At 41.5% G+C, this 22,349-nt stretch overlaps 1 protein-coding gene across 1 annotated transcript in view; it reads left to right on the forward strand.

The window, feature by feature from the left end:
* Positions 1-22,349, forward strand: part of LOC124619687 (dipeptidase 1-like) — a 315,244-nt gene that overhangs the window by 107,522 nt on the left and 185,373 nt on the right. The gene's annotated exons all lie outside the window — the stretch shown is intronic.

Here is a 22,349-nt window from a genome sequence, read left to right on the forward strand (position 1 = left end):
AATCGTGAATAGAGCGAGAGAAAAACGACTGTCTATACAGGGTGTCCCAGCTATCTTGTCCACCCAAAATATCTCTGAAACAATAACAGCTATTGGAAAACGACTTTCACCGGTATCAGTGTAGGGCTGGGGCCCATGAATGTACATATTTTGGGAGCAGTGAATGATGCTGTTTACCAGCATGAACCAACAACACCAGAGGACATGAAGCAACGCATTATTGATGCTTGTACAGCCATCAAAGAGGAAACAGTAGCACGAAGTAGGGTATCCTTCATCCGCAGAGTGACCCTATGTATGCAAGCCAATGGGCATCACTTTGAGCATGAGATGTGAACGCTATGTTTAGTATGTAGGGCTGGTATCACAGTGGAAGTTTCTACAAAGGGCCATTTTACCCAGTGATGTTAAGAAACATTTGTTTGCTAGAATTTGTCATTTAACGCATTAGATAAACATAACATTGATAATTATGTGATAATAAAACTAATTGGTTAAACATGTTTACATTCATCTTCTATGTTCTACCTGAACTTTCCAAATCAAAACATTTTTACCTAAACAACGGTAAAGCTTTTAGTCCACTTGCTCGTTCCACTAAAACCATCAACATGAATTTTACTATTACGAGTGAATGATTAACTGTCACTTGCGCTAGATCTACAGTAAAGTAAAGTTTTAACGTTGAACGACATTACTTTTTTAGTAACGGATTAACGATAAGCGAAGTTAACTTTGTGACTAACGTTGCGGTACACAGATATGTTACAGAACCGCATCACCCCTAGCCTGTGGGATAAATACCTACTGGAATGTACGACGTTAATGCAGGATGGCAGCAGACAGTAAAGTAAAGTTTTAACGTTGAGCGACATTACTGTTTTAGTAACGGATTAACGATAAGCGAAGTTAACTTTGTGACTAACGTTGCGGTACACAGATATGTTACAGAACCGCATCACCCCTAGCCTGTGGGATAAATACCTACTGGAATGTACGAAGTTAATGCAGGATGGCAGCAGACAGTAAAGTAAAGTTTTAACGTTGAGCGACATTACTTTTTTAGTAACGGATTAACGATAAGCGAAGTTAACTTTGTGACTAACGTTGCGGTACACAGATATGTTACAGAACCGCATCACCCCTAGCCTGTGGGATAAATACCTACTGGAATGTACGACGTTAATGCAGGATGGCAGCAGACCGTATTATTCGTCTCGGACCTCTTGATAAGTATGGAGGTGTGATTACACATGTCAATCACATCGCGATTACGGGCAGCATGGGGTTCACGCCTGAGCCTCAGGACGTGCGCGAGCAGCGCATGTCGGGTGTTTCAAGCGTCAACTTCGCGTCTCAACATCTCGGGATGTAATGGGAATATTGCGATGCAATCAGCGCCATTGTGTATTTGCTTTGTCATGCTATGGATTGCTGAAGACAAAATATAGGAGGTCTATTTAAAAAAAAACATAAGTTTGTGTTAAAAAACACATATGCTTTCGTTTTAGAATGCTTCCAAATATGTACATTCATGGTCCCCAGCCCTACATTGATATCGGGGAAAGTCGTTTTCCAATAGCTGTTATTGTTCCAGAGATATTTTGGGTGGACAAGATATCTGGGACACCCTGTATACCCCCTAGCCAGCCCTAATTTATCTTGTATCACTTTCGTGGGCCTTACGCGAAATGTACATTAGCGGCAGTACCATAGTTCTGCAGTTATAACCCTCCTACCTCTCAGGCTAATTAGGCTTTTCTATATGACCGTGTACCTCAAGTCCCTAATCTACGGGGGAAAGGCATCTACTCCGAAGAGTAATGCAAAACCGAGAGAAGTAGATTAAGCTACAACCGAATCGCCACTGCTCAGTATTTTAGAAAGGACGATTAGAAACCAAGTTCGGTTAACTTTATATATATTTTATTACGTAAACTAATTTTTGACTAACAGTAGTTAGTGCAATGTTCAGAAAAAAAGTTTTCAAAGTATGTCATTAATGAAAATAACCAACGGTCGCCAGTTCCTCTGCGGAAGAAGAAGAATTAAATTGAAACTGAACTTTATACTCGTAAGCAATTTTACGTAAGAATAGTTATTGGCGTCATAACGTAGGAACACTACGAAACGCACACATTCAAGTACTTCATACCACACATGTCACAGTAGTCAAATAATAATCCAACAGCAAACACATACAACATATTATATTGATTTTCAAATCAATTAAAGTAAGATTTTTTACTGGCTGTGGACAGAAACTATTTGTTACGCTACTCACCGTAATACTGTCGTAATCGTAGCAAGCAGAAGGATTGAGTTTACTCATTGGTAAGGACTGTCATTTACCTATCAGTTACTCTCATATTTCTTTGTAATATAAGTTATAAATTATGCCACAAGCTATAAATTACAACTGTGCTTTGAAAATTAAATTCAGTGTCCAAGTTACGTAAAGTTTTACTACCAACATTTTATTATGAAAGTTACTCTGTTTTTAGCAAATGAATTAATACTGGCTTTTGCAACATTCTATTTCTGACATTATTCATCCTACAGCCAAAGAGTCTATTATTACGTATTTGTCCGAAATTTGTAAAAATTATGTTTCGTTAATCTAATAAATTAATGTTCAGTTCATTTTCTGATTATCTCGGTTTGTACATAGGGATAGGATAGATACTACTTGGATGATGACTTAGGAAAGTTATTTACGTGACAAAATGCACGAAAAAAATGTTATTTAAGCAATAAAATTCCAACTAAGCTGGTCAGCCTATTACACTTCTAGTTATAAAATTTCTAGATCTTACTTCAATTTATTATGCCGTTGGTTTGTCGAGTGGCTTCATTTAGCTGTAAAATAGGGCATAGGTTGATCTTCCTGCCATACCATAACCAATAACAAATGCCCACAGTACTCATGATGTTATGTGTATTACCCTTGCTGCATTTGTACTGTGACCAATAAATACCATAGCTTTCCCATATTAAACGTACGCCAAACCAACCATTTCAGTTTTCACTGCTCCGCATCTCGGAAACAGACTTTTTATCTCTGCCCTTGTGATAGCCACACCGGTGAATACACACAACCAACGACACCAATCGTCTCCTCGCGACTCGAAACTACTAATTGTTTGGCGCGCTCGCACGCCCAGCGATAATGCGTTTACAGTTATTACACTCTTTGACGCCGGCCGTTGTGGCCAAGCGGTTCTAGGCGCTTCAGTCTCGAACCGCGCGACCGCTACGGTCGCAGGTTCGAATCCTGCCTCGGGCATGGATGTGTGTGATGTCCATAGGTTAGTTAGGTTTAACTAGTTCTAAGTTCTAGGGGACTGAGACCTCAGATGTTAAGTCCCATAGTGCTCAGAGCCATTTGAACCAACAATCTTTGACATTGTATATGCCCTGAATAGGCCAGCGTGTCTACTTACAAATGTTAAAATTCTATGCATATTCTCTTTCTTAAATAACAAATAGCATTTGTAGCTTGACAACACATTTACAAGAATGATATTCAGCACAAATAGTGTAACAAGCTTCGAAAAACACGTGGAAAATGTATGATCATCTACAGAGTTGTGCTGTTATACAGTCACCATCAAATGCCGGTCCTCTAAATTTTCTCATTAGTCTTTCGCGAAAGGAACGTCGACTTCCTTCCGGGGATTCCCATTTGAGTTCACGAAGCATCTCCGTAATATTCGCGTGCTGATGGAAAATCCCGGTAATGAATCTAGAAGCACCCGTCTGAATTGCTTCTTTCTTCAATATTACCTGGTGGGGATTCCAAAGACTCGAACAGTATTCAAGAATGGGCCACACTATTGTTCTATAAGCGGTTTCCTCCACAAGTGAGGTACACATATCCTAAAGTTCTCCAAACAAACCGAGGTCGTCCGATCGGCCTCCCTACCACCGTCTTTACGTCATCGTTCCATTTAATATCACTTTGCAGTGTTACGCCTAGATATTGTAGAGGTATGACTGTCTCAAACAGAACGCTACTAACACTGGATTCGAAAATTACACTATTGCTTTTACTACTCCTCAACATTAACTTACATTTTTCTACGTTTAAGGCAAGCTGCCATTATCACACTAACTAGAAATTTTACCTAAGTCATCTAGCACACTCCTATAGTCACTCTACAGAGTTACATTTTCTCCACTTGAATGCGACAGTGAGGGAGATATTAATCACATTTTCTTCGACTGCCACAGAAACTTTCCAGAAACCACGAAACTATAACAGCATCTGGTGACGTCTGGAAATGAATTGTCTGCAAACATTAAAACCCTTTTACCAAGAGAAGATAAAAGTCTATAAGCTCCTATATGATTAAATGACAGAGGGTCAAATAAGAGTATAGAGTTTTTTACGATGTAATGTGTTATTTAGATTGTTTACTTAAGTTCAGTTTAAATGGACGTCAAAGATAAATGTTGTTTTTATTGTATGAGGCTAGCTGTACGGATAATAGCCAAAAACCATTAATAATTTTTTTAAAGAAATGACACACCTTACCGTGCACCACAGCACCATGAGCAAAGAGCCGTAGACTGCTTCTCACACTATCCGCCAGATCATTTATGTATATTGCAGACCGATGTGGCCGACCGGCTCTAGGTGCTTCAGTCTGGAACCGCGCGACCGCTACGGTCGCTGGTTCGAATCCCGCCTCGGACGTGGATGTGTGTGATGTCCTTAGGTTAGTTAGGTTTAAGTAGTTCTAAGTTCTAAGGGACTGATGACCTCAGAAGTTAAGTCCCATAGTGCTCAGAGCCATTTCAACCATTTATGTATATTGAAAATAACAACGATCCTATCACACTTCCCAGAAGAACTCATGACGATACCCTTGTCTCTTGTGAGCACTCGCCGCCAAAAACAACAAACTGGATTCTATTAATTAAGAAGTCTTATAGTCATTCACATACCTAGGAACAGAATCAGTAATCGCCGATCTTCGTTACCAGTCTGCAGTGGGGCATCGTGTCAAACGCTTTCACCGAGCGAGGTGGCGCAGTGGTTAACACACTGAACTCGCATTCGGGAGGACGACGGTTCAAACGAGCGTCCGGCCATCCTGATTTAGGTCTTCCGTGATTCCCCTAAGTCGCTTCAGGCAAATTCCGGGATGATTCATTTTAAAGAGCACGGCCGAGTACCTTCCCTATTCTTTCCTACTCCGATGGGAGCGATGACCTCGCTGTTTGCTCCCCTCCCCCAAAATCAGCCAGTCAACCAACCAAACGCTTTCCGAAAGTCTATGAATATGGCATCTACCTATTGACCTTCATCCATGATTCGCAGGGTCTCCTCCGAGAAAAGGGGTGTCTGAGTTTCGCACTAGCGATCCTTTCGGAATGCGTGCCGATTTGTGGACAGAAACTTTACCGTCTCAAACTGAGAATAAGTTCAAGAATTTTAAGGATATTGGTCCGTAATTTTGCGGGTCTATTCTTTCAATCTTTTTCCATACAGGAGCCACTGGCGCTTCTTTACAGTCTCTTGTGACTTTGTGCTAGGCTAGAGATTTTAATAAAATCAAACTAAGGAAGTGTAATAATGCAGAGTCTCGCGGCGGTAACCCTGAACAAAAAGTTATCGGGTTTCCAACAGCGTCAGGTAATTAAAAGTATACGAGTTTTCAGTCAAGCACTTCTTGGCCATTTTCAAATGGTATGACTGCCAGTGGGCTGCTAGCATTCCCCTTATATAAACTAACAGCTGGCTGTGACGTCCCTGGTGCCCGCGGCATCGCCATATATGGACTTACGTTGACTCCGCGATCGATGCACCCGCTTCAACCGCGCGATCGCTGGATCCCACGCCGTTCTGAACTGCAGGCCACCGACTCTGTTTAGGGTGTCTCGGTGATTTTTACTTCAATGAATCTTTTAATTACACAATCCCAGAAGCCGTGTGTGCGAGCCACCACAGATGCTTCGTCAAATTTTATCCGGTGTCCGTTTTATAACTGAAGCAGATTTATGGAGATATTGTAGGCGATAAAACCTCTCATGTTCCTTCCTGCGTTGTTCCACAGAACGTATTGTTTGTCCGACGTACGACTGGCCGCACTCGCAAGGTATCTTGTAGACCCCCGGTGTTCTGAGACCTGCTGCGCCTTTAACTGGCCTCAGTAGTTGACGCATTTTTGTCGGAGGCCTGAACCTCGATTTGGTCGTGTGTCGTTTCAGCAAGAAGTTTACCTTGTCCGACACGGATCCATAGAACGGCAAAAAAACAAGTTCCTTTCCCTGCTCCTCGTCACTGTTGTTATTGTGAGTCTTGCTTGAAATCACTCTATTTATTTGATCGACGCTATAGCCGCTGTTCCTGAAGACCTTACGTAGGTTCCTCAGCCCTTGGAGTGGATTTTCACTGTCTGATATCATTCTCGAACGACTCATCAATGTTTGTAGAACAGCGCGTTTCTGTGCCGTGTGATGATGCCTGATGGCGTGCAAGTTCAGAAAGGTGTGGGTGGGTTTTCCATAGGCGCTGTGGCCAAGGCACTTCGCGGGCGAGAACTTCGAGGAAGGACACTGCATCATCTTTTTTCACTTTTTTATTTTATTTTTTTCCTCCATGGTAAACTGGATGTTACTGTTAATGCCGCTGAGGTGTTCGAAGAACTCGTCAAGTTTTTCAACTCCGTGGGGCCAAATGACGAACGCGGCTTCAACGTATCTTTGTCTTCAACGTATCTAAAGAAACAACTAGCCTTTGATGGCGTCGTATCTAAGACAATATCCTCAAAATTCTCCATGAAGAGGTCTGCAACAGACGGAGCTACCCTCGAAAAAGCTGAGCAAGCTTTAGATAACGGACGCCGGATACAATTTGATGAAACACCCGTCATGACTCGCACAGCAGTCTGGAATTTTTAATTAAATTTGCCATTGAAATGAAAGTCACTAATAACATCCTAAATAGAGATGGTGGCCTGAAGCTCACCACCGCGTGGATTCAGCGACAGCGCCGTCGAAGCAGGCGCATCGAACGGTGAGTCAAGATAAGCACGTATATGGCACGGCCGCGGGCACCAGTGACGTCACAGCCGACAGTGTATGTAAGGGGCATACCAGCAGCCCACTGGTAGTCATACCACTTGAGAATGTTGAGAATGGCCAAGGAGTGCTTGGGTGAATACTTGTGTAATTTTAATTACTTGACGCGGTTGGAAACCCGAAAACTTTTTATTCAAGCTAAGTAAGTGGACATTTCCGTAGCATATTATCTGTAAAACCGAACTGGTCTTCAATTTCAACACTTTCTCCTCTACGCCAGGGACCCCTATTGCTACGTCCTCCACGCAGGTGTATGTGCGAAGGTCAAACGACGGTATGTTTGTACGATCCACCTCCATGAATTGGTTTTAAAAGCAAAATTTAAAGCTTCCCTTTCGCTATCTTCTATTGCCACACCACTGGTCAGAGAGTGACTGGATATGAACCTTTAACCAGCTTCACAAATTTACATGGGAACAGAATGTTTTCGGGTTCGCCACACGGTCTCAAATTAAGATAAAGGAAGGTAGACCACTTAGGATAGCTTTACGAAAAGTAACGACAGGATACAGATGGCTTTCTTTGTCAAGACTTACGCCCTAACTATGTTATAACATATCGCATGCATTTTAACCATCACCGAAAGTAATACACGGAACCATTGTAGTATCGGCAGCATGGATATTCTGAAAACTTAACAGTTTCAAAAGACAATGTTTTCAATGTTCGAGATAACGGCGTCAGCTCTTTACCAATTTGATTTAGTTCACGCAATCCCAAAGTAGACTGCAAAATAGTCTATAACCTCAGACTGTACAAAATTGAAACGGATGAAGAACACACCATTAGCAAGCAGTTACTTTTAAATGTCAGAACCCCGCAGCTTAGAATCACTGGTGGGCATTGACATAATTACATCCACCAATACCATTTAGAAATTTCGTAATATCCGATTTTGGCAATTTATAAAGATCTCACACTCGATTTGCTAGATCACACAAGTATCTTGAAATTCTTGATACATAAGAGGCAACAGTTGCGTTAAAAAATACGTAACACCTAGCTTCCTACAAACCAATGTAGCCACAGCTACGATGTTCTAACGATATCACTCGTGACAAAGGAAGAAATTCATAAAATAAGTTTATCAGATTCCCCAGTTTGTAACAAATGTCAGGCGATAGCTGTTCGCACATATCGGCACATTTATTTACTTGGTGGAATCAGTTTCTGGTTTGGAACTGGATGAGTTAAAAATTGGCATTCACTATCATAAAATTACGTACAAGCTGAAGAAACCTTAATATAATATAGGACACAGTCCCCTATGGCAATAAATAATGAAGAAACCTGCACACTAGGGCATTAGTAGCCTGTACCAAAAAAACAATACCTGGAAATTTAGGGAAATAACTCGATTACGTCAGCCAGAAGCAATGAAAAGTTTCTAAATGGCGAACGAATGACTATATGGTAGATCAAAAGGTCCTTAGCTTGCCACTGCTGCATTAGAATTAGTGGAGTTCAGATATAACACAGGAATAAGCTATTCAAAAGGCCTAAGGCAATTATTGTTAGATGCCCAAGATACAACATGACTTCTGAAACATCAGATTATCACCTGGAGCCGTTAAACTGCTGACAGCATGAAACAAAATTGGAAATAATGAATATTTCAGTTGATGATATTTCCAAAGATATTACTGTCACAAGATTCTGACAAAATATGGAAAACACTAGTATACAAAATGTTATTTTGGAGAAGATGCTCCAGCTAAAAAAATTGTTTTCAGTAGTCTCTTTCCCTTAAGATAATTTCAGTTTTTAGAACATGTATCAGTAAATGATGATTCTTCAGTGGATAGCAATAATGTTATTTTCATGACAAAATTATATATATAAATAAATATATATATATATATATATATATATATATATATATATATATATATATATATAAAAGTGTGTATGCCCAAGATTTTTTCCCAAACCAGTGGATCAATTTCAAACAAATTTGTCACAGAATCAATAAGACCACAAGCAGTTTATAACCTCCTAGCGCCATTAGGAATGGAGAATGGAGATACAGGCAAGAGTATGTTTTCTTCCACCTCCTGGTTTACAGGCTGCCTTGCACAATGTGCATGTTGTGTGGGAGCAGTGTAGGGCAGCCAAATCAATCTTCATTGCAGAGCAGGCAACATGTCAGGGGCAAGAAATGGTTTTCTGGGTCCCAACATATAGACTACCCTGAATGACAGATGTTTTGTGTTGAAGTAGTATCAGCCTGTTCGTGCCCGTTAACTGAGTGGTCAGCGCACTAGACTGTCAATCCAAAGAGCCTGGGTTCGATTCCCCGTTGGGTTGGAGATTTTCTTCGCTCAGGTACTGGGTGTTCTGTTGTCCTAATCACCATCATTTCAGCCCCATCGACGCACAAGTCGCCGAAGTGGCGTCAAATCGAAATACCTGCACCTGGCGAACGGTCTACTCGACAGGAGGCCTTAGTCACACGACATTTACATTTCATTATCAATCTGCTTTGAATGTTGGCTTGAATGCCAGGGGCAAATAAACAATTTTCAAGCCCCTGATGGGAATCTTCCCTGCAGACAGGTGTGTTGTAGATGTAGTTTTGGCCTGCTTCATTGAACTCCACTGCAGGGGCTACATGTGCTGAAGAGCACAGCTGGGGACAGCTTGAGATGGATAGATGAGGTGATGCACAGAGCAAATGGGAGGAGGAAAAGGACAGAGAGACGGAAGGAGGGGGAGATGTATGAGGCAGTAGAGGGTTAGGGGGCAGGTGGAAAAGGAAGAAGGGGAGGTGGAGGTGGAAAGAGAGATGAGGAGATGGGTATGGTGAGAGGGAGGGGGAGGAATATATGATCAGAGGGAAGGTGTTCAGGAAATATTCAAAGACCAGGGCAGGAGGATATGAATAGACATAGAGAATGAGGACAAGATAAATAGAGTCAGTAGAATGAGGTGGACAGACAGAAGGAGGATGAGATGGGCACAGAGAGAGAGAGAGAGAGAGGAGGTGTGTTCAATACATGTCTCGAACACATGCAAGTGAAGCCATGGCGGAAACGTTCCTTTATATATATATATATATATATATATATATATATATATATATATATATATATATCAGACTGCATGCATGTGTGCCAAGCAGGATCTACTTCCAAGCTCCTGAATCGCTTTCAAACAAACAGGGAGTAAATTTCATCAGTATCTGCATTCAGGGATCTTGTAACCACGCAGCTTCAATAGGATTCGAGCTATGTGCAAATATGTGTTTTCAGGTCCAGACACATAGGCTGCTCTGCACGACAGACATATTGTGTTGGAGTAGTGTGAGCATGTCTTAACGACCTGCTTTACAGGGCAACCTGCACATCGAGACCTAACAGGCGTTTTCAAGCCCTTGATGTGTGGCTGCACAGCGCAAAAGACATGTTGTGGCAGTAGTGTAAGTGTGCTTTACCAACCTGTTTCTCAGGGGGTGTATGTGCAGGTGGGTATGGCTAAGGGAAGATAGAGATGGATAGAGAGGGGTGGTAGATTGAGAGAAGGATTGGGGGTAAAGGGTCAGAGAAAGGGGAGAAGGAGGTGTGGGAAAGAGAGACGAGAACAGGAGGGGGACAGAGGAGACGGGTTGGAGACAGGCTGGAGAACATCGATAGGAAGAGTGGGTAAGCAGCAGATGCATAGGGTAAGGTAGGGAGGAGGAGGTGTAGGCACAAGTGTGTACGAAAAGGAGACAAGAGGAGGTGTGCAGGAAGAGGGAGCAGCAGGAGATGGACAGGGAGTTTGGGGGAGGATAAGATGGACAGAGGGAGAGAGGGGAGGAGCAGATGGACAGAGGGGGGAGAGGAGATGGATAGCGAGAGGGTGGAGGGCAGTATGGACAGAAAGGTAAGGGGGAGGAAGAGATGGACAGAGGGACATAGAGGGACTATAGAGAGAGAGAGAGAGGGTAAGAGAGAGGATTTGGATGTAGAGAGAGGAGGAGGAGGAGGTGGACAGAGAGAGGGGAGACGTGGTGGTCAATGTAGGTGGGGAGAAGATGGACCAATAGTGGGGGGAGGTGCAAACATGTGCAGCATACACATTTAACACATACGCAGGTGAAGTTGTGGGGAAAAGGCTATTTATTTAAAAATGAATCTTTAAGAAATCATGTTTCCAAATTACATGATAAAGTATGAAAAAGTTTCCACAAGGTGCATAGTGATTCCTAACTCCATACAGGCAATCCCGAAAATTTGTGAATCTGTAATAAGATTTAAAACATAAAATGTCGGCTGGACACATGAGATAGCGATAAAGAGGTTGCCATTACTTGCATCAATTAATTAGTGTAGTAGTTAGGACCCCCCCCCCCCCATGAACCATGGACCTTGCCGTTGGTGGGGAGGCTTGCGTGCCTCAGCGATACAGATGGTCGTACCGTAGGTGCAACCATAACGGAGGGGTATCTGTCGAGAGGCCAGACAAACATGTGGTTCCTGAAGAGGGGCAGCAGCCTTTTCACTAGTTGCAGGGGCAACAGTCTGGATGATTGACTGATCTGGCTTTGTAATATTAACCAAAACGGACTTGCTGTGCTGGTACTGCGAACGGCTGAAAGCAAGGGGAAACTACAGCCGTAATTTTTCCCGAGGACATGCAGCTTTACTGTATGATTAAATGATGATGACGTCCTCTTGGGTAAAATATTCCGGAGGTAAAATAGTCCCCCATTCTGATCTCCGGGCGGGGACTACTCAAGAGGACGTCGTTATCAGGAGAAAGAAAACTGGCATTCTACGGATCGGAGCGTGGAATGTCAGATCCCTTAATCGGGCAGGTAGGTTAGAAAATTTAAAAAGGGAAATAGATAGGTTAAAGTTAGATATAGTGGGAATTAGTGAAGTTCGGTGGCACGAGGAACAAGACTTTTGGTCAGGTGATTACAGGGTTATAAATACAAAATCAAATAAGGGTAATGCAGGAGTAGGTTTAATAATGTATAAAAAATAGGAGTGCGGGTTAGCTACTACATACAGCATAGTGAACGCATTATTGTGGCCAAGATAGACACAAGGCCCATGCCTACTACAGTAGTACAAGTTTATATGCCAACTAGCTCTATGATGAAGAAATTGATGAAATGTATGACGAGATAAAAGAAATTATTCAGGTAGTGAAGGGAGACGAAAATTTAATAGTCATGGGTGACTGGAATTCGTCAGTAGGAAAAGGGAGAGAAGGAAACATAGTAGGTGAATATGGATTGGGGGGAAGAAATGAAAGAGGAAGACGCCTTGTAGAATTTTGCACAGAGCATAACTTAATCATAGCTAACACTTGGTTCAAGAATCATGAAAGAAGGTTGTATACCTGGAAGAATCCTGGAGATACTAAAAGGTATCAGATAGATTACATAATGGTAAGACAGAGATTTAGGAACCAGGTTTTAAATTGTAAGACATTTCCAGGGGCAGATGTGGATTCTGACCACAATCTATTGGTTATGAACTGCAGATTGAAACTAAAGAAACTGCAAAAAGGCGGGAATTTAAGGAGATGGGACTTGGATAAACTGAAAGAACCAGAGGTTGTAGAGAGTTTCAGGGAGAGAATTAGGGAACAATTGACAGGAATGGGGGAAAGAAATACAGCAGAAGAAGAATGGGTAGCTCTGAGGGATGAAGTAGTGAAGGCAGCAGAGGATCAAGTAGGTAAAAAGACGAGGGCTCATAGAAATCCTTGGGTAACAGAAGAAATATTGAATTTAATTGATGAAAGGAGAAAATATAAAAATGCAGTAAATTAAGCAGGCAAAAAGGAATACAAACGTCTCAAAAATGAGATTGACAGGAAGTGCAAAATGGCTAAGCAGGGATGGTTAGAGTACAAATGTAAGGATGTAGAGGCTTGTCTCACAAGGGGTAAGATAGATACTGCCTACAGGAAAATTAAAGAGGCCTTTGGAGAGAAGAGAACCACTTGTATGAATATCAAGAGCTCAGATGGAAACCCAGTTCTAAGCAAAGAAAGGAAGGCAGAAACGTGGAAGGAGTATATAGAGGGTTTATACAAGGGCGATGTACTTGAGGACAATATTATGGAAAAGGAAGAGGATGTAGATGAAGATGAAATGGGAGATAAGATACTGCGTGAAGAGTTTGACAGAGCACTGAAAGACCTGAGTCGAAACAAGGCCCCGGGAGTAGACAACATTCCATTAGAACTACTGATGGCCTTGGGAGAGCCAGTCATGACAAAACTCTACCATCTGGTGAGCAAGATGTATGAGACAGGCGAAATACCCACAGACTCCAAGAAGAATATGATAATTCCAATCCCAAAGAAAGCAGGTGTTGACAGATGTGAAAATTACCGAACTATTATTTTAATAAGTCACAGCTGCAAAATACTACCGCGAATTCTTTACAGACGAATGGAAAAACTGGTAAAAGCGGACCTCGGGGAGGATCAGTTTGGATTCCGTAGAAATGTTGGAACACGTGAGGCAATACTAACCTTACGACTTATCTTAGAAGAAAGATTAAGAAAAGGCAAACCTACGTTTCTAGCATTTGTAGACTTAGAGAAAGCTTTTGACAACGTTAACTGGAATACTCTCTTTCAAATTCTGAAGGTGGCAGGAGTAAAATACAGGGAGCGAAAGGCTATTTACAATTTGTACAGAAACCAGATGGCAGTTATAAGAGTCGAGGGTCATGAAAGGGAAGCAGTGGTTGGGAAAGGAGTGAGACAGGGTTGTAGCGTCTCCCCGATGTTATTCAATCTGTAAATTGCGCAAGCAGTAAAGGAAACAAAAGAAAACTTCGGAGTAGGTAATAAAATTCATGGGGAAGATGTAAAAACTTTGAGGTTTGCCGATGACATTGTAATTCTGTCAGAGACCGCAAAGGACTTGGAAGAGCAGTTGAACGGAATGGACAGTGTCTTGAGGATATAAGATGAACATCAACAAAAGCAAAACGAGGATAATGGAATGTAGTCAAATTAAATCGGGTGATGCTGAGGGAATTGGATTAGGAAATGAGACACTTAAAGTAGTAAAGGAGTTTTGCTATTTAGGGAGTAAAATAACTGATGATGGTCGAAGTAGAGAGGATATAAAATGTAGACTGGCAATGGCAAGGAAATCGTTTCTGAAGAAGAGAAATTTGTTAACATCGAGTATAGATGTAAGTGTCAGGAAGTCGTTTCTGAAAGTATTTGTATGGAGTGTAGCCATGTATGGAAGTGAAACATGGACAATAACCAGTTTGGACAAGAAGAGAATAGAAGCTTTCGAAATGTGGTGCTACAGAAGAATGCTGAAGATAAGGTGGGTAGATCACGTAACTAGTGAGGAGGTATTGAATAGGATTGGGGAGAAGAGAAGTTTGTGGCACAACTTGACTAGAAGAAGGGATCGGATGGTAGGACATGTTTTGAGGCATCAAGGGATCACAAATTTAGCATTGGAGGGCAGCGTGGAGGGTAAAAATCGTAGATGGAGACCAATAGATCAATACACTAAGCAGATTCAGAAGGATGTAGGTTGCAGTAAGTACTGGGAGATGAAGAAGCTTGCACAGGATAGAGTAGCATGGAGAGCTGCATCAAACCAGTCTCAGGACTGAAGACCACAACAACAACAACAGTAGTTAGGAGGTGAACAATTCCTCAATCGGTACTTATGGCCCACATTTTTCTTTTTAAATTTTGCAAGTGTTTTCATAGCTATTAAAAATTCATGTCATAACTCTTACGTCAATTTTAATGTCGTTCGGAATCAGAATGTGGCTGAGAGATATTATTTGATACTTTTTACTCTCATATAAAAACGTGGTAAGCTAGTAATTCACTTTTATTTAAATAATTATTTTCAGCCTGCCTTGCGTGTGAAAAATTCTTCAATCGTCTTCAAACATGCTCAAGAGATTACAACAGAGATGCGTTAAATTTCAGGTTTGTTTCAGTTTCAGTTCAGATGAGTCAGATAATATGTTGTGTCCTGCTCTGTATATCTTGCAAAAAGTTCATGAAGGTAAAAATTAGAGACATTCGATTTCACACAGAAGGCTGCCAGCAATCGTTCTCCTCGCGAACATTCTCGACCGGATCAGTAAAAGAACGAAATGGCAGCGCTACACAAAGCAGCCTGTCCACACACCACACAAGAAAGCGAGTTAACACTGCCTTCTGATCCAGTTATGAGCTATTCTCAAAGTCACAAGACTCTAACTCACTGCGGAATTCGTATAAAATCAACTGCAAAATATGCAGCGTACAGACAGACAACAAAGCGATATCCATCTCCCTCCACTCGCATACTGCCTGGATCACATTCCAGCACTGCCTACACAATAGGCCGGTCCTGCAGGAGAGCTTCCCCCCCCCCCCCCTCCCCCCCTTCCCCCCCCCCCCTTTCGCTACCTCTACAGGACAGACTAACAACAAAGCGAGTTAATATTGCACCGTCATACAGTTCTAAGCTATGTTTACAATTTCAAGTCTCCAACTCATCGAGAGGTTAGTTTAAAATCAATTTCTAAATTTGTACCGAACAGACAGACAGACAAGAAAGCGACCTAACAAAGATGCAATGAAAATTGTGTGTGATAGGAAGATTCGTTTTTAAGAGTGGTCATGAGGTTATGACTGGCTAATTTTAAGGAAGTTTTACTGTTCGATCTGATTTTAGTTTTAATGATGGATCCTCGTTTCTAAAGTTTTGTCATTAAGAAAAATTGCTGCAAGAAGATTCGAACATTTCAGTTTTCAAAGAAATTTGAGTTTCATTTATCAAGAGGATTTCAGGTTTCCACAACGTTTCGCAGCAATTAGCCACCGGGAGGAAAGAATCTATTCCGCTTCAACGCATCTCTCTTTTTCTGTTCATTTCCGCGGAAACAGCCTATGAGGGCCAGATGTGTAGGCCAAAGAGCTGTAGCCGATAAAGCAATTAAGGCGAGCGTAAAGTCACGAGGAAGGAGGCCTTTTTCTAAAAATGTGACAACCAGCTTTGTGATTTGGTTCCCCGTTAAACTGCAGGTTCCTCTATAAATGGCAGGATAAGTCATTTACGAGATTGGAGGGAGCAAAGGGCAGATCGCCTTCAAGACGATAATATCTTGTACATCAGTGTACAAACCAGCCTTCAGGTTACGGATGGATTTACTTGTTGAGAGAAGCAGTCATTAAATGTAATAAAAAGAACAATACTAACTAAAGATCTTGTGAGAAGTGCTCTGAATAAAAATCGCGTATTGAAGCGATGCACTCTTTCTCCTCTACTGTTCAACTAACAGATCGAAGAAGATATGATAGAAATTTAAAAAAACGTTCAATATCGGGACCAAAATTCACAGGGAAAGGATATAAATGATGAGATCCACTGATGACATTTCTATCCCTGTAACACAGAGCAGGAATTAAAAAGCCTGTTGAATGGTGTCAACTGTCTACTGAGCACAGAATAGGAGTGACAGAAAGTCAAAAAAGCCGAAAAGTTTGGAGGAAAGAATGACGTTAGCAACACGCTTTGCAAAAAAATTGGGGCCCTTAATGTGACGAAGTATGGAATTCTGCTATCTTGGAAGCAAAACGAAACATGAATCAAGAAAGACAGAAGAAGGAGACCAGCACAGGCAAGGACAGTATTCCTCACCAAAGGAAGTCTACGCGTATCAACTGTAAGCTTTCTGTAGAGAACGAAATTTGTGAGAATGTAAAATTACATTATATGGAAGTGATTCATGACTGTGGGAAGAAGTGAAAAGAGGAGATTCTAAGTGTTTGAAATGTAGTGTTTCAAAATAATGAAAACAAACTGGACCATAAGACAAAAAAAATTGTGTTTGTTTGTGGAAACGGTGGAAACTGTTAGTTTCTTGTTCCATTGATCATTTTTCACGATAATTGTTACGATGTGGGATAGTTCGATTGATATTCACATGACAAATCAACCTGTAAATGTAGCAACATGCGAAAAAATTATGAGGTTCCTTTCTTTAAAAAAATATAAACAGATATGAGTTAGTAATTCCTACCTACCACCGTTTATACATTACACTAATATAAATTCTTATCCGGAATAGAAGGAGTTGTCAACGAGAAACTTTGCCAGTTTGTTTTTAAATTTTAGTTTGCTGTTCGTCAGATATTCTATATTACTACGTAAGTGATCAAAAATTTTAGTTGAGTGTTGTGCATTTCTCTTGTGCTAAAGACACTCTTAATGTGGAACGATGAATGTCACTTTTCCTTCTGGTAATGTAATTATCTACACCACTCTTCCTTTCGAATTGCAATGGATTATTTACAACGATCATCACGAAGGAATAGATATTCTAGAAGCATTAGTTAGATTGCCCACCTACATAAACAGATGTCTACTATGTGGCTGTGAATGAGAACCACATATTATCAGTACAGCATGTTTTTTTTTTTTTTTTTTTTTTTTGTTAACAGATGAGTTACTCCAGAACATTATTCCACATGACATTATTGAATAAAAATATGAAAAATATGTCAGCTTACTTATTTGTCTCTCCACAAGATTTGCGGGGGTTATAAGTGCAAAAGCGGTTGAACTAAGTTATTTTAGGAGTTCCGAAATGTGCTTCTTTGGGTTTCAATTATGATCGGTAGGGTTATCTAAAAATTTTGAACCTTCCACTCTATTTTGTATTTCTTCACCATGTGTTACCCCTGTCATCAGTATAGTACCATTAAATGTGCAGAACTGAATATACTGTGTCTTTTTAAAACTGATGGTGAGAGCATTCACAGATAACCAGTCAGTTATAGTTTTAAAACGTTTTTTTACCATTTCTAGTGTTTCTGTATATATGTTTGGATTGATTACAACACTCGGGTCATCTGGAAAGAGAACGAATTCTGTTTGTTGTATATTAGACCGAAAATCGTTTACTGATATGAGGAACAAAAGTGGACCTAAGACTAAGCCTTGCGGAACCCCATCCATGATTCCTTCCCAATCAGAATAATGTGCCCTGGTTACATTGATTGCATTACTAAATACAACTTTCTGCATTATTTTTTTAGGTACGACATTATCTGTTGGTTGACTATATCATCAGTCCCATAAAATTTCAGTTTATCTAGGAGAATACTGTGATTCACACAGTCAAATCTCTTACATAGGACGCAGAAAATACCAGTCGGCGCTATCTCATTATTAAATGGTTGTAAAATTTGTGAGTGAATGTGTAAATGTCATTCCCAGTACAATAAATCTTCTGAAATCAAAGCTTTGGTTTGCTGAGGACGTTATTGTTGCTCTCAAACATTTTGTAAAATGATGTCATCTGTGAAACAGGGCAGTAGTTTCTCACATCTCTTCTATCACTCTTCTTAAATAGGGGTTTTACAACGGCGTATTTCAGTCTCTCTGGACTGAAATAACTTCAAGAAGGTCAGGACAGCAGGGCATTCGACAGATTTGAGGACGTTCGTTGGTAGTGTTAATCTGAGTCTATGAGATTGGCATGGGAGAGAATTTTGAGGTGTGCCGCATCAGATTAGTGTTTTAAACAATTTCATCTGTTCGATCTCTTCGGCAGTCGATATTTATTATTCCCTGGAAGGTCCAGATATCAGAGAAGGTAACCAATAGTTTTTCAAGTGACAGTGTTTTGAGATACCACTCTGCAGTACTGCCAAGCTGAAAAATCGAAATTAATAGGTTGCTACTTTAGGCTAATGTTTTATTTTTTTAGGTCACTATTCTATTTTTAGACTATTTTTCGTCTACTAAACTTCTAACAACTGATAAATATTCAGTTAATCGAAACTACTACACAAATAAAATATCATACTAGTGTAGCAACGTTCGGTGGCATTTGGGCATAATATTTATCCACTAAGTGAAAGATATATACTTCTACAACCAGGCTGTTATCATCGAGAAAGTATAATAAATCGTTGTGAAGGTAGAACTAAAGAGAATCTGTACGATTAAGCTGTTGTGAAATATTTAAACCTCATATTTGACGTACAAAGTCTCAAAACAGGGGCATTACATAGTTCGCTGGCGAGTCTGAGAACATAAGGTTTTTTTGTAACTTTTTGATTTTCCTATGATATTTCTGAAATATTCTCTGGTATTCAGCCGGGTGGCGTCGTCCGATGATGCGACATATCGGCAAATTGACTTGCTGCCATCTTTGGGCGGTCCACAAGCGGTGGCACCTCCGAAAGTTTACACACAACGTATAGTCCATACAGAAAGAATTCCACTCCTTACCATCATAAGCAACATCGCCGCACCAGTGTGTGAGCTAGGAAAACAGATGGCATCGTTGGAAACGCCATAATCAAATATGGAACTCAGCGCATTTCGGTCAGCAGATTTATAGGTTCCGCTTAGGCCAGGAACACATCATGGTGACCTTCGATGTGGTTTCCCTCTGAAAGGGACCTGTAAGAGACTCTCTTAATGGGAGAGAAAGTCCGGTGATAGCTGATGAAATTTTGTTAATTCGTTCTTCCGTGTACTTACTTCCTATTTGACGAAAATGACTTGTATTACGACCAGACGCACGCAATGGCAACGGCCTTCCTCTTATCAATAGTGGTAGCCAAAAGTTTCATGGAGACGTCTGACGTAGAAGTCCTTGACTCGTCAATCTACAAACCCTCCCACATTTTCACGTCCGTGAACTGACTACGTGAACGACAACGCCGTACAAGACATTTGAACTCTATGCATGGTGTTCATAAATTCCCGTTGCAAACTTCTAGAACTTGTAGAGCGTAGAGAGTACAAAACATTTTGAATAGGAACGCATGTCTGGAAACGCACCGTTTCCGTGCCACAACCGTTTGAAAACATGTTTAAGTGTTAGTACAAACAAATGAGCCTAAGTGATAGATGGATGTTTCATTATGTTTCCTTTCTAATTGTCACCCAAAAGTTCTACTGCGTCACTCCTACTCAGAAGAAGATGAGTTAAGCATCTGAACTGAAACCGTCGTAGAACGGAAATGGTAAGTTTCCGGACTTGGGTACCTATTCAGTTCCACTCTACTAGTCCTAGACGTCTGTAACGGGAATTTCCTAAACACCCTGTGTATGAATCCACCACCTTCACTTTGAATGCACAAATACGATCCCCCTTCCTGGGCGAATCTCGAAGTAGCGAGCATGTAGGACATGTATGCGAACTGCAGATATGTTGCGCTAGGTGTGAATGGGGTCGGCAGGAATGCATGCCGAGATAGTCCACTGATTCCACATAAAGTCCCAATGCAGCTAATATCAATCATTCCTTTCCTTCCCTTTCATTTCTCCCCCCCCCCTTCCCCTCCACCGACGGTCTACATAACAAAATGTTCAAATGTGTGTGAAACCTTATGGGACGTAACTGCTAAGGTCATCAGTCCCTAAGCTTACACACTACTTAACCTAAATTATCCTAAGGAGAAACACACACACCCATGCCCGAGGGAGGACTCGAACCTCCACCGGGATCCAGCGGCACAGTCCATGACTGCAGCACCTTAGACCGAGTCTACCATACATAACATCTGAGCTCGCTGCACAGAAACGCCCGGTACATGATGGAGATCTAAGACAACAAAACATCTTTTGTTCTTGGATGTGTTAGTCAGGTGGAGACTGGATGGCACACTAGGATACGGCGTTTACGGTAAACTGATACAAAGAGAGTTATTTACTTACACTAAGCGATCAAAAGAATACCGACACCCACAAAAACATACGTTTTTCATATTAGGTGCATTGTGCTGTCATCTACTGCCAGGTACTCCATAACAGCGACCTCAGTAGCCATTAGACACCGTGAGAGAGCAGAATGGGGCGCTCTGCGGAAATCACGGGCTTTGAACTTGATCAGGTAATTGAGTGTCGCTTGTGTCATATGTCTGTACGCGAGATTTCCACACTCCTAAACATACACTGTTTCCGATGTGATAGTGGAGTGAAAACGTGAAGGGACAGCACAAAACCGTACAGGCCGACCTCATGTGTTGACTGACAGAGACCACCGACAGTTGAAGAGGGTCGTAATGTGTAATAGACGGACATCTATCCACATCATCACACAGGAAATCCAAACGGCATCAGGATCCATTGCAAGTACTACGACAGTTAGCCGAGAGGTGAGAAAACTTGGATTTCATGGTCGAGCGGCTGCTCATAAGCCACACATCACGCCGGTAAATGCCAAACGACGCCTCGAAGGAGCGTAAACATTGGACGATTGAACAGTGGAAAAACGTTGTGTGGAGTGACGAATCACGGTACACAATGTGCCAATCCGATGGCAGGGTGTGGGTATGGCGAATACCCGGTGAACGTCATCTGCCAGCCTGCGTAATGCCAATAATAAAATTCCGAGGTGGTTTTATGGTGTGGTCGTGTTTTTCATGGAGGGGTGCTTGCACCCCTTGGTGTTTTGCATGGCACTATCACAGCACATATCTACACTGATGTTTTAAGCAACTGCTTGCTTTCCACTGATGAAGAGCAATTGGGGAATGGCGATTGCATCATTCACCACGATCGAGCACCTGTTCATAATGCACGGCCTGTGGTGGAGTGGCTACACGACGATAACATCCCAGTAATGGACTGGCGTGCACAGAGTCCTGACCTGAATCCTATGGAACACCCTTGGGATGTTTTGGAACGCCGACTTCGTGCCGGGCCTCACCGACTGACATCGATACCTCTCGTCAGTGTAGCACTCCGTGAAGAATGGGCTGCCATTCTCCAAGAAACCTTCCAGCACCTGGCTGAACGTATGCCTGCGAGAGTGGAAGCTGTCATCAAGGCTAAGGGTGGGCCAACACCATACTGAATTCCAGCATTACCGATGGAAGGCCCAAGAACTTGTAAGACATTTTCAGCCAGGTATCCGAATACTTTTGATCACATAGTGTTGTTTTCTGCCACAGTTGCATACTCAGTCAGTAAAAAAGTTTCGAGACTGGATTAATAAGAAAGAGAGAAAAGTTAAGTAGGTGATTCCAATGCGTCACGTGTTCTACATAGTCTCCCACACCCTCACTTAAGTACAACGCACATAATGTCCATATCAACCGTGTGAAGCTACCAAGAAAGTGCTTGTTTCTGTGGGATGATGTTAACACTTTGACTAGGCCTTACTTTGGTAGAATTTGTAAATGGCGAAACGAGTATACGCAGGCGGATTCCGTTCGGTTCGAATATGGAAAGATGGGAGCTATGGAAAAATATGATGAAAATGCGCATAATTTTACTACACCTAAACATTATGATATAACAGATGAATTTAAGT

This window comes from Schistocerca americana, chromosome 6 (genome assembly GCF_021461395.2).
Source record: "Schistocerca americana isolate TAMUIC-IGC-003095 chromosome 6, iqSchAmer2.1, whole genome shotgun sequence".
Taxonomy (NCBI): Eukaryota; Metazoa; Arthropoda; class Insecta; order Orthoptera; family Acrididae; genus Schistocerca; species Schistocerca americana.